We start from the raw sequence: 12,310 nt of genomic DNA, 5'->3' as shown, positions 1-12,310 counted from the left end.
TAATTAAAATGGCACATTTCTAATGTATTAAAATTAAATACGATCAGTTCACTTAATGATATTGTATTAGGGATTGTGTAATGCATTCAACAAGTACTTTTACTTTTAATACTTAAGTATTTTTAAAAGCCAGTACTTTTTTACTTTTACTTAAGTACAAATGTTAATGTGGTAGTTTTACTTTTACTTAAGTACAAATGTTAATGTGGTAGTTTTACTTTTACTTGAGTACATTTTTGTCTGTGTATTTGTACTTGTACTTAAGTACATTTTTGAGTACTTTCTCCACCACTGTGTAGCAGTGGGCAGATTTGTTGATAAAACTTAATGAAAAATTAATCTTAGACACAAATTCAACCTTCATTCGAGTTCATTTATTCAGAGGAGCAAAAGTCATCTTAAAACAAAATGAATATTCCAGCTCATGGTGGTAGCATGGCAGAGCGCCATTATGTCAGTTCTGCTTTGTTCCTTTTTAAAATTCTGATGTTTTCTTTTTTCCTTAAACATTGCATGTTTAGACTATCGTTTTTTCTGGCTTTGAGAAGCAGCCAAGCAAATGAGGTGGATTAGCAGAGCCAACAAATGATTCAAATTCAAATTTAAAAAATATTTAGTCAATCCCAAAGGTAAACTAAATAGTGGTGTCATCCAGCAATATTGTCAATGCTGCCTGAAAACTTAAAACTGAGCTGTTAGCATACTATACCATACCATACCAACTTTATTTATAAAGCACTTTAAAACAACCACAGATGATACAAAGTGCTGTACATCAAAACACAACATAATAATAAAAAAAACATAAAAAACTTACAGTTTAAAAACAAAAACATACAATTTAAAACTAGATCCCGCTAGAGTTGAAAGCCAAGTAAAATAGATGGGTTTTAAGACGAGCTTTAAAAGTGGACAGTGAAGGATGTCAGAGGTTTCTCATTTGTTACCACAGTTACCACATGTCTGCTACTGGAGATCTCTACTGCCCACAGCATCACCATCCACAATGAAAATAGGGAAAAATGAAAACTAAATAATAGAGGTGTGCCGATCGATCGGTCACCGATCATAATCAGGCCGATTTTCGTGAAAAAGTGCATGATCGGTGATCGACGATCATTGGCTCTTGTTGCCGATACCGATCATCTCATTTCGCAGCCTGCCTGTGCAGCTGGTCTCCTCTTTCCTTCACTGCGCAAACGCGCAGCAACAAATCCTAAGCAATGTGGAACTATAANGTTGGTTAAAGTTAGCTAACTTCAGTTAAAACCGTGAAAGGGGCTCACATGTGATGCAGAGATGTGTTGTCCTTCTCCTTCTCCTCCTGAACGCGCAAAAATAGCAGAAACTTGATTTCAAAGACAGGAGCTGCATCCTGATAAGGACCAGGCCTACTGGGCTCTGAACACCCTGAGCTAGCACCTGCTAATTAGCAGCCTTAGCTAGTGCACTGTGACTTTACTGTGTTGAGTTCAGAACACCACAGTATTCTGAGCCACGCTCAACTACAGGAACAGTTAAAAGAAACTTGCTGCTGATGCTGAAGGATCACATAACAATACAAACTAGATAATTATTTGTTTACATGACAAATAACAGTCTCCATTTACTGTAAACCCTGCTATTTATCACAATAACAAAAAACTCTCTAGACCAGGGGTGGCCAAGTCCAGTCCTCGAGAGCCACCATCCTGCAAGTTTTAGAAGTATCCTTACTCCAACAGACCGGGATCAGCTCTACAGAGGCCTGATAACGAGCCAGTCATTTGATTCAGGTGTGTTGAAGCAGGGATGCATCTGAAACTTGCAGGATGGTGGCTCTCGAGGACTGGACTTGGCCACCCCTGCTCTAGACTATTCTCTACTAATAGCACAATATTTAAAACCAAGTGTGGGATTTGTGAAACTTGAATGAAGGGCGACTTCACAACTTTTATAATTTTGGATAACACTAGAATTGTTCTTTATTGAAGTTTCACAAATCAGATAAAGGTTTCACAAATCCCACACTTGGTTTTAAATATTCTGATATGAGAATAATCTAGTCCAGATTTGAAGAGTTTAGTTGTTGTAGTTTTTTAGCTAGAGTAAATTAAAGATGCTGATGGTAGTGAAAAATTAGGTGGAATTGCCCTTTAGCCATTTCCCAAATTGGATGCAGCAATTGGAAACCAACTTCAGCTTCATCCAAGCAAGAGGGGCTAACATACAGTTCTCTTAATGTATAAGAAATCTATGGTCGGCATAAAATTAATCTCAAATGCATCATTTAATCAAATGTTCTTATAAATGATGGTGGCGTTGGCTGTAGGAGTTTGCTTTGCAATTGGTGGGTTGTCAGATCGATGCCTGGTCTACTGTTGAGATTTCAGTTTGGTGTATTAAAGGCATTATTAAAAAAGAAACCAAAATATCACACCAGTGTTCTGTTCTTTCTAAAAATTACTTTTGTAGTGTTGTTTACGGTTTTACATTGTGGATATAAATATCAGCAAAATTTGTAATTTTGGCCGATTGGTACTTTTAAGTTTAGGGTAATTAACTGCTGGCAATATTACAAAATTTTTCTATGAACTTTACAATTACTTTTATTTTTACAATATATTTCTGTATTTTCTACATTCATGACTGTCAAAATTACTTAGGATATATGTTTATTGAGTTATGATAATTCCACGTATTTTCTACGGTAGTGTAGTGCTTTGGATATTACAGTCAGTAACTGTTGGTATTTTACCATTTTTTACCATAGATTTACGGATTTATTTTGCAATGTCGACTTACTGTAATTCCATGTAATGTAAACAAAATGTTTTGGATATTACGGTCAGTAGCCGTTGGTATTTCACAATTTTCTTACCGTAAATTTACGGAGTTTTTTTTGCAGTGTTGACTTATGTATTTTCCACGGTAACAAAATGTTTTGGATATTACGGTCAGTAGCTGTTGGTATTTCACAATTTTCTACCGTAAATTTACTGACTTTCTTTGCAGTTTCGACTTACAGTAGTTCCATGTAATTTCTACAGTAATGAAATGTTTGTGGATCTGACGGTCAAAAACTGTTGGTCTTTTACCATTTTTTACCATAAATTTACTGACTTTGTTTTTACAGTGTGCTTTAATATGTTTTGTCTTCTTTACCAGGATATATTTTGACTTTGAGTTTCCTTCATCCTGATTAGTGTCCAATAAAATATGCAGTGAATCTAAGCAGCAACAGCTTGTGACCAGAAATAAAGAGGAAAGAAGCTTTTTCCCTTCAGACCAAAGACAGAGAAGCTGAGTAAAAACATCTATGTCCTTACTATCAATACCTAATTTATTTTTTGCTGTCTCAGTAAAGAAAGATGCAAATTTCAATTACTGTAATGGTTTCCTCACTGCCTGATTACAGTATAATTAGATCCTAAAATAAAGAGCATTCAGCAGTGTTTGTAGACCACTGATCCAGAACCCGACATTTTCAGCTTCCACCCCCAAAAGGAAACAAATACAAAGACGGGTAAATTATCAAACCTAACTGAACCATCACTTACCGCCTTTTAGTTATGGTAAGAGTTAATAGTTAAAAACCTTTTTCTAGGATTGGGATCAAAGCCAATATATTAACTGCTGAACATTTAAAACAAGCCTAAAATGGCTAGAAGGTTCAGAAAAAGACCATTTTTAGTTGAAGGGGAAATGGCAAAAGCTTTACATTTTTTCAGCCTCTGAAGCGAGGAGAAAAAAGTCAAAAGAAGTTGATGAGCCCTGGCAAAAGAGGAGTGATAGCTACAAACTCGAAGCATAAAGACAACCATGTTTAAAAGGAATTTGACGGAGTTAGTACAGGGACTTTTTTTCTCAGTAAATTTCCATACTGGTAATCTGTTTTTATCTTAAACAAAGGAAACAAACAAAAACTCCTCTGACTCCAGGGAAGGGTTTCTGTAGGAAACATGCCTATAAGATGTAAAGACACCCCAGTTCAAAATGTCTATAACAAAATAGGATGTTTTGGCAGAAGTCAAAATAGTGATGATCTTCATCAACAACAGTGACACGATTATGAGTATAGTGTCACATCTTTGTCAAAGAAAGTAAGCAAAGATGTTTATGGCACAAAATGCCTGATTCTACTGCATAAAGAAACCCAAGCTCCTTGCTCGCGGGAGGCGGCCCTTCGATGTCTGAGGAATCACACACAAGTAGCAGCAGCAGCTCACACCAGAGGCCAGTATGCTGGCAATGTGCAGAAGCTGCTAGGCTATAAACAGACTACAGAATCTATACAAGTAGGGAAATGAACTGGTGATGGGCTAAGACCAGTGTTTTGCCTTAAGGCTGCAGTTCAAGGGTTATGTGAGAATACTCTTGTTTATTTGTTTCTTATCACCTTTTTGGTTTGAGAGGATGGCCCAAACTAGTTGGCTAAGTGAGGGAGGAGATCATAGTCTGGCTTAATATACTGCCTATTACAATGTTAATGCTGCGCATTGAAAATGCAGTAAAGAGAAGCCAGCGTATTACAATTTGAGGGCTGCTGGAGCTGACAGAGCAGCCGTATGTGACGAGCTGGAAGTAAAAGCGTGCACTCAGTGACACTGCATAAAGCTTATGGCCACCTCAGGTCTGCAGGGAGAGGCCACATCATCCGCGATGATCGTTTCAGTCAAGAGGAGAGGTGGCTGCTAGCAATGCAACGTCTATATACTTCTTAGGCAGGGCAGGTAGGGAATGATTTACCAAAGCTACGGCAAGCGTCACTGGTTGAAAAAAGCCAGAAGGGCCCATGCATGATGTATCAAAACAGCAATTTCACAAGCTGGCTATAAATACAGAGCAGCTTCAACAACAACAATAAAACAATAGTGAAAAGGAAAGAGCTCTTCAGAAATAACAATAAACCACCATAAGTCAACTGGAAGTGTATAATTTACAAAGAGGCATAATCCTAAGTATAGAAACAGTGGATAATTATTGGAGAGGGGGAGAGGAGGGAGCGCTTGCATCAGGGGAGCGCTACCGAATTGGGAGAAAAAATGAGGAAGACATCGATGAGGAGAGCAAAGGTTTTCTGAGATATGTAGATCAGAGCCCATAGGGCTCTCCTTCCACACACACACAAAAACGCACACACACACACACACACCAAGATCAACCACACAGGACAAATGCAAAAGGAGAAGAAATAAAAAAACATCAAAGTTCATTAAAAAGGTCAGTGGCAGATCTCGTCTTCATCACACCGCCAGGAATAGCATTCATGTCACATGGTGTCATGGCTTTTGCTCTTCTACTTTTTTTTAACAGAATATTTTAGCTCTGAAGGAGTGGAGCATTACAACGGTCAGCACTTCTGCCTCTCAGCAAGAGTGATCCAGGTTCAAATCCTGCATTTCTTTATGTAAAGTGAAGGTTCCACCCTGCTCAGGTCTGCTCCCACACACAAACTGGATCCATGAGGTGACAACAGCTCCCAACAACATGGACGTAGGATACGTCCATGTTTGCCACCAACCCATAAGTATTGAAATATTCCAACCAAAAATAAATCAAATCCTTTATTATGCAATGCATATCCTAAAATAAAAACATTTTACCAATAATGTAACAAGGCAGGGTCACTTTGGACATTGCAATTCTTTTTTTTACAAACGTTTTACTGACTCTAGCAGCCTTTATTTGTGAGTGGTCAGACAGTAAAGTGGGTAATGAAAGAGGGGGAAGACATGCAGTTATGGTCACCAAGCCGGGACTCGAACCTGCAACATTTGCATCGAGAACTCAGGTGTCCTTATGTGAGTTGTGCTCTACCCCCACACCACCACAGCACCCCTACAATAGACATATTCAAATATTTGAAAATTCAGAAGTTATAATTGATTTCTTTAAGAACATGGAGTTATTGGCTAGTGAACTTATTAAACCATCAATTAATGCATCAGTTAATACCTGCTGAAGTAAAGGAATACCTATTAATGTAATTGGCAATAGGAAAATAATAATTTTCTAGTCGGCACCAAAACTGGCTCCAGCCCACGGCCCCACGTCCAGGTATGTCCAGCCCTGCCTGCTTGTATAGCACTGTTGTTACATTTTTAATTGATCTTCTTAATGCAAACCAATAACATTATAGCCAACTAATGTCTAAATAAGTTATTGGGAAAATGTTATGCTATTGGCTCAAACATTTTGTAAATTATTGGAAAGTTACATTTTATATTTTAACATATTTATTACACTTTTAGAATGAATTACATTGTTACCCATTTTTACATTTTTGGTTGCCACATTGTTATTTCTGAGTGTACGTGTTTCCACATCAGCAGAGCCAGCGTAAGGCATAAGCAAACTAAGCAGCAGAAGAAATAGTAAAAAAGAAATTGCTCTTAGGGGCCCTCTTGTGGTAATGTAAGGTCAGGCTTCGCTGGTAATATGAGCTGCAATGTGCAGTGCACATCCAAACCTCCAAAGCTCTGGTGGAAGATAAGTTGGCAAAACAATATTGCAAAAATTGACTTATACATCAGGGAGAAAAAAAAAGAAAGACGAAGATAGAAAAAGAGCNATCGGTATCGGGAGGAAAAAACCTGATCGGCACATCTCTACTAAATAAACTTGTAAATTTACAAGTTTACAGATTGATATGCACTACAAATCTGGAACAAACTTACAGAAAACTGCCAAACAGCTGAAACACTGAGTGCTTTTAAAAACTAAAAACCCACCTGTTTAGATTTGCTTTTGAATCATAATCAATGAAACATGAATGAACATTCTGAAGTAACTATGGCACTTGACAAAATGTAATGCTTCAGTTGTTGAGTACGTGTTCTATGACTTTGCATTTTTGTGCTTTGTCAGTAAAGCACTTTAAAAAGCCTTGTTGCTGAAAGCTGCTGTACAAATATAATGATGGGTTGATCGCCTTTAGGATTTTTGCTGTTTGTTCTATTTATAGTTTTCTGTTCCTTGTTTTAATTTCCTATCATTCCAATGCTTAAAGAAAAATGCAAAATAACCAGCATCAACAAAATCTTCAGTAACACTTTATTTGAAGGGGGTTGAATAAAAATGTCATGACACTTTCATTAACATGACATAACACATGTTATGAACATGAATAAGCCTTCATGAATATTTATGACTGTTGTCATAAAGCATCATTCGGTAAATTATGACACTAATAATACAAAGTTGATATTATTCAAAATGTCTTTGTTATGACAACTTGACATTAACCAATAAATCATTACTGTTTAAACTTTACCTTTAATAACTTAAAGTTACCTAATTTTTAAAGTGCAATCAGTATTACTTTTATAACAAATTTATATCAGTAATGATTTCTTGGTTAATGTCAAGTTGTCATAACAAAGACATTTTGAATAATGTCAACTGTGTATTAAGTGTCATAATTTACCGAATGATGCTTTATGACAACAGTCATAAATATTCATGAAGGCTTATTCATGTTCATGACAGGTGTTATGTCATGTTTATGACGGTGTCATGACAATCTTATTCACCCCCTTCAAATAAAATGTTACCAAATCTTCTGCCTCCATCCTTTTAATAAGTATGTCATGTTTGACACTTGAATTTTTTACAGATTGACCTCAGTAACTGAATTCCGCACAAACGCCCACCCACTGATCCACACAACAGATAAATGCATCTGTTTGTTTTCTGTCACTCTACTACACCTGCTAGTAAATTATTTGCAATGGAGATATGCTTCCTACAGAAACCTGTGATTGATCTGGTTAGTGAAGGTGAACATCGATAACTACCTGGATTTCAATTCCCTTAACTCTTTACTGCCAGAATTTGTTTACAGTCACGTAAAAATATATTTTTTGTGTGTCTCTGCTGAGAAACAGATTCTAAACTAAGATCAAATTATTTTTAAACAAAACAAATGAGGTATTTATAATGCAAATGAGTGTAGCTGGGCATGGTTGGACAAAACTGACACCAAGATAGCAGCAGAGTGGTTTTCATATGGTCCTTAGTCTGTGTCAAAATATTGGACTGTCTAAAGCAGTCATGGCAATGTTTTAACAAAAGAAATATAGAAATATTCCGTGCAGTAATATCCCATTGGATAATTACTGCAAGGATGATTATGTTTCAGGTGGCAAAATTTATATGAGGCCAACTAACAGAGTGAGCAGCAACTCATTTCCTCAAAAACTATGTCAGAAAGATGCATCCTGTGATCATAGAAAAAATGTTAGTCTGTTTCAGAAGGGTCACATCTGTATTCTGTATCAAACAATGAATGGAGGTTTTTTAAAAGTAACATTTGGTTAAATTTTCCATCCATCCATCTTTTTACACTTATCCGGGATCAGGTCATGGGGGTAGCAGCCTCAGTAGCCTCTCCAAACTCCTCCCACACCCAAGTTTTTGCTTCAGCAACCACCTGAGCCAAATGCCGCTTGGACTGCCAGTACCCATGTTCCGGGGTCCCACAGGCCAAAAAGGCCAGATAGGTCTTCAGCCTGACAGCATCCCTCACCGAACGTGTCCACCAACAGGTTCAAGGTTTGCTGCCGCAACAGGCACTGACAACTTTACGGCCACAGCTCCGATAAGCCGCCTTGATAATGGAGGTGCGGAACATGGTCCACTCAGACTCAATGTCCTCCACCTCCCCCAGAATCAATCAATCAATCAAATTTTATTTGCATAGCACATTTCAGCAGCAAGGCATTTCAAAGTGCTTTACATAATTAAAATAAAAGCCACATGTGACATTGAATAAACAGTGAGAAAGAGAAAGACATTTTGAAAAAGATTAAAAAAGATAAAAATATTAAAACCCGCAACCCTTTTAGGACTTCAGTTGAATGTCGTTTAACTGGGGCTCTAACCCCCTGGGACTTTAGTCAAAAACACCGTTTGACAAGGACTCCAACCTCTAGGTTTTTAGTTGAAACGCCGTCAACTGGGACTCTAAACCCCGTAGGACTTTAGTTAAACGTCATTTAACAAGGATTCTCACACCCCTAGATATAGATTCGTTGAACTGGGACGTTTTCCGGGGGGGCTTTACATAGACAGTGTGAAAGAGAAATAAAAATAAGTTAATAACTAGATGAAAAGTAAAGATAAAAACTTCGAAGACATAAAAACTAAAGATAAAAACATTAAAAACATCGAAGACATCAAAACCCACACTCTAATCCTATTTTAGCCATAAGCAACTCTAAACAGGTGGGTTTTAAGTTGAGATTTAAAGGCACCCAGTGTTTCAGCTGTCTTACAGTTTTCTGGAAGTTTATTCCAAATTTGCGGTGCATAGAAGCTGAACGCTGCTTCTCCTTGTTTGGTTCTGGTTCTGGGGATGCAGAGCAGACCAGAACCAGAAGATCTGAGGGGTCTAGTTGGTTGGTACAGCAACAACAGATCTTTAATGTATTGTGGTGCTAAACCGTTCAGTGATTTATAAACTAACAACAGTATTTTAAAGTCTATTCTTTGAGCTACAGGGAGCCAGTGTAGGGACTTTAAAACTGGTGTTATGTGCTCTATTATCTTCCTGGTTTTAGTGAGAACGCGAGCAGCAGCGTTCTGGATCAGCTGCAGCTGTTTGATTTATTTATTAGTCAGACCTGTGAAGACGATGTTACAGTAATCAATGCGGCTAAAGATAAACGCATGGATGAGTTTCTCTAGATCGTGCTGAGACATAAGTCCTCTAATCCTGGAGATGTTCTTCGGGTGATAGAAGGCCGACTTTGTTCAGGTCAGAGTCCATCACTACTCCCAGGTTTCGGGCTGATCGCTGGTTTTCAGTTGTAATAACTGAAGCTGTGCATTGACTCTAGTTCGCTCCTCTTTAGGTCCAAAGATAATAACTTCAGTTTTGTTTCTGTTCAGCTGGAGAAAGTTTTGGCACATCCACACATTTATCTGTTCTAANTTCACCGATCTCCAAAAATTAAGGTAATCGGCGATTTATTGGCGCCAATAAATCGGCCGACCAATAAATGCATCCTATATTATACATACATACAGGGTATAATGTGAACAACACTATCAGAGATGCAATACGTTTATAATAGGTGTGTGAATGATCTAGTTGTGTGTTGATTGCAGCAATCCACGTTGTTAGCAGAAATAGAGGGCCCCAAAACCAAATTCTGCTTAAGGCCCCCTGGAGGCTTGGACTGACCTTGCACATCAGCAAACATATCTAACCACTAAGGCTCTCTGAATGTCACACAAAGCTTTTTTTAAGGGATTCTGTCCTTAAAGAATGCATGTGGCAACCAGATATCCAAGCACCCAGAACCTTCAATTCTTTTGTGTGTGGCAAAAGTCGTTAGGTGCACACACGCAGATAGACACACACATTCTCACAACTACCGCATTCATCCAGTTTTATATAGTGATGATGCCCCCGCAGTGGCCGACAGGCGCAACTTTCCTCCGCCTCCCGCTTCTGCGTCGGAAAGAAGATAGAGAGACCTCTATAGTTACTCAGACGCCTCTCCGTCCTGACACCTCACACTGAGCCCGCTGGGAGCTCTATCTTCATCTGGACACACATCCTGCATAACAGCAAAATTGTAAAGAGACATATTCCACTGAACCTCAAAGGTTAAACAGATTAAACTCCAAGGAGGGTGGATTAAAATTAGTTTAGACAGAACCTAGTCAGTGACAGAAGACTCCCACTCCGCAGGTGGTAAAGGACACGCTGATTTATCCGCGTTCTGTTCGCTGTAAAATCCTATTTGTGGGCGCAAACTCCCAGCAGAGCCTCTTCAGACGCCCGCTAGAATTTCTAACGTTTAGCGCAGCTCACTCGGCGAGAGTGCGCGACTCTGTGCGTCTATGCGCTCGGAGCGAAGAGAGAGGGAGTCAAAAGTGGCTGACAGAAAGGGAAAAAGAAGACTTTTCTTTATGCTTCTCAACAAGGACTACCACGAATCCCCCGCCCCACCTCCCCCTGCACACCCGTCCACCTCCACCTTTCCATCACCCACAATGAAAAAAACAAAACAAAACAAAAAAACAATAAGACAGACATGTGATTTCATTTCATGTTGTAAGTCAGGCAGCGTTCATCTGAACTTAACGCTCACCAACACATCTCCGGGATAATTCTGATAATTCTACCGTGAAAAATCAAGGACTAAACATCAGCCCACTCCATCGTAGTTGCTTGATTTCACTGGGAAATGAGCAGAGCCCCAAAGCCAAATGACTTAACGCCTCACAGAGCTTACAGAATTGAGTCTAGACGTTTATTTACCGTTAGAGAAGAATCCCATTCGTTGCGCTTTTATTTCTTCCTTCCCACAATATTCCTGTTCGCGTTACGTCCCGTTAGGATAAGGTCCAGTCCTCCTAAAAGCCCCATAAGGACAGAGAATCCTGATGTTCCAGCATTGGGAAATCAAACTGGTGTACTTCTCACTCCAGAGGTAAAAACTCAGCTCTGATGCGGTCCAACACCTCCAAACGCGTGGAAAGAAATGAAGGAGCCCCCTTTTAGTTCAGAACAAGTGCGCCGTAAATCCAAAATGTGTTTGGTTCTTTACTAAGAACTGTTGGAAGAAGGATTCTCCTGTGACCAGCAGGCTCCGGGTTTCTGGACGCGCACCGGTCTACATCTTAATGAAGGTGATGCTGGAGGAAAGGAAACAGGAGAGGGATTTTTTCCCCCCATCGTCCGCTCCTCACGATTCAGGCTGCACTTGGCTGATAAAACGCCGTCCTCTCTCCCTCTCTCGCTCTCGTTTCCTCTCCCCCTCCTCCCCTCCACCTCTCCTCCAGCTCCACGGTCTCTGTCGCAGATTTTCATGGAGCAGAGACGCGCCTAGTGGCCTCTCAGGGAACACCACGGCCAGGAGATTCCCTCCGCCCCTCCCTCACCTCAGCGAGCTCTTAAAGAAACATAGAAGAAACATGGACTCATTATTTTCTCTTCTGCTTCGTGGAGAACAATCCATGTCGTTAAAAATAATGTGCAGCAACAGAAAAAATAAGACAACGAAGTTACAGCATGTGAATAAACTTTCAGTTTGCTCAGGTGGATTACGTAGAAACACATCATTTATTAAAATGAATAAAGCCTGGCAGACACAATCTCATAATTAAAAATTTTAACTTCTATGTAATTATTTTAGGTGGTATTTTTTAACTAATTGCGATCATGTAGCAGCAGTGGTGGGAAGTAGCGAAGTACAATTGTACTTACTTAAGTAAAATTCGTTACTATACTTAAGTAAAATTGTACTTAAGTATAGTAACGAAGTACTTGTACTTCGTTACTATACTTAAGTACAATTTTCATGTATCTGTACTT

General features: G+C 39.0%; 1 protein-coding gene across 4 annotated transcripts in view; it reads right to left on the bottom strand.

Moving 5' to 3' along the window:
• Positions 1–11,757, bottom strand: part of nlgn1 (neuroligin 1) — a 375,009-nt gene extending 363,252 nt beyond the window's left edge. For 3 of the 4 annotated variants that reach the window (XM_016672748.1, XM_016672747.1, XM_016672749.1), the window contains exon 1: positions 11,255–11,756. The gene's annotated coding sequence lies outside the window, so the exon portion shown is untranslated. Of the gene's footprint in view, positions 1–11,254 lie in introns of all 4 variants that reach the window. The other variant, XM_016672746.1, reaches the window with a different exon arrangement.
• Between the last annotated feature and the right edge of the window lie 553 nt (positions 11,758–12,310).

The sequence above is a fragment of the Poecilia formosa genome, unplaced genomic scaffold (assembly GCF_000485575.1).
Source record: "Poecilia formosa unplaced genomic scaffold, Poecilia_formosa-5.1.2 Scaffold65, whole genome shotgun sequence".
In the NCBI taxonomy this organism is placed as follows: Eukaryota; Metazoa; Chordata; class Actinopteri; order Cyprinodontiformes; family Poeciliidae; genus Poecilia; species Poecilia formosa.
Note: the sequence above shows the minus strand (reverse complement) of the source record. Positions and strands in the feature narration are given on the sequence as shown.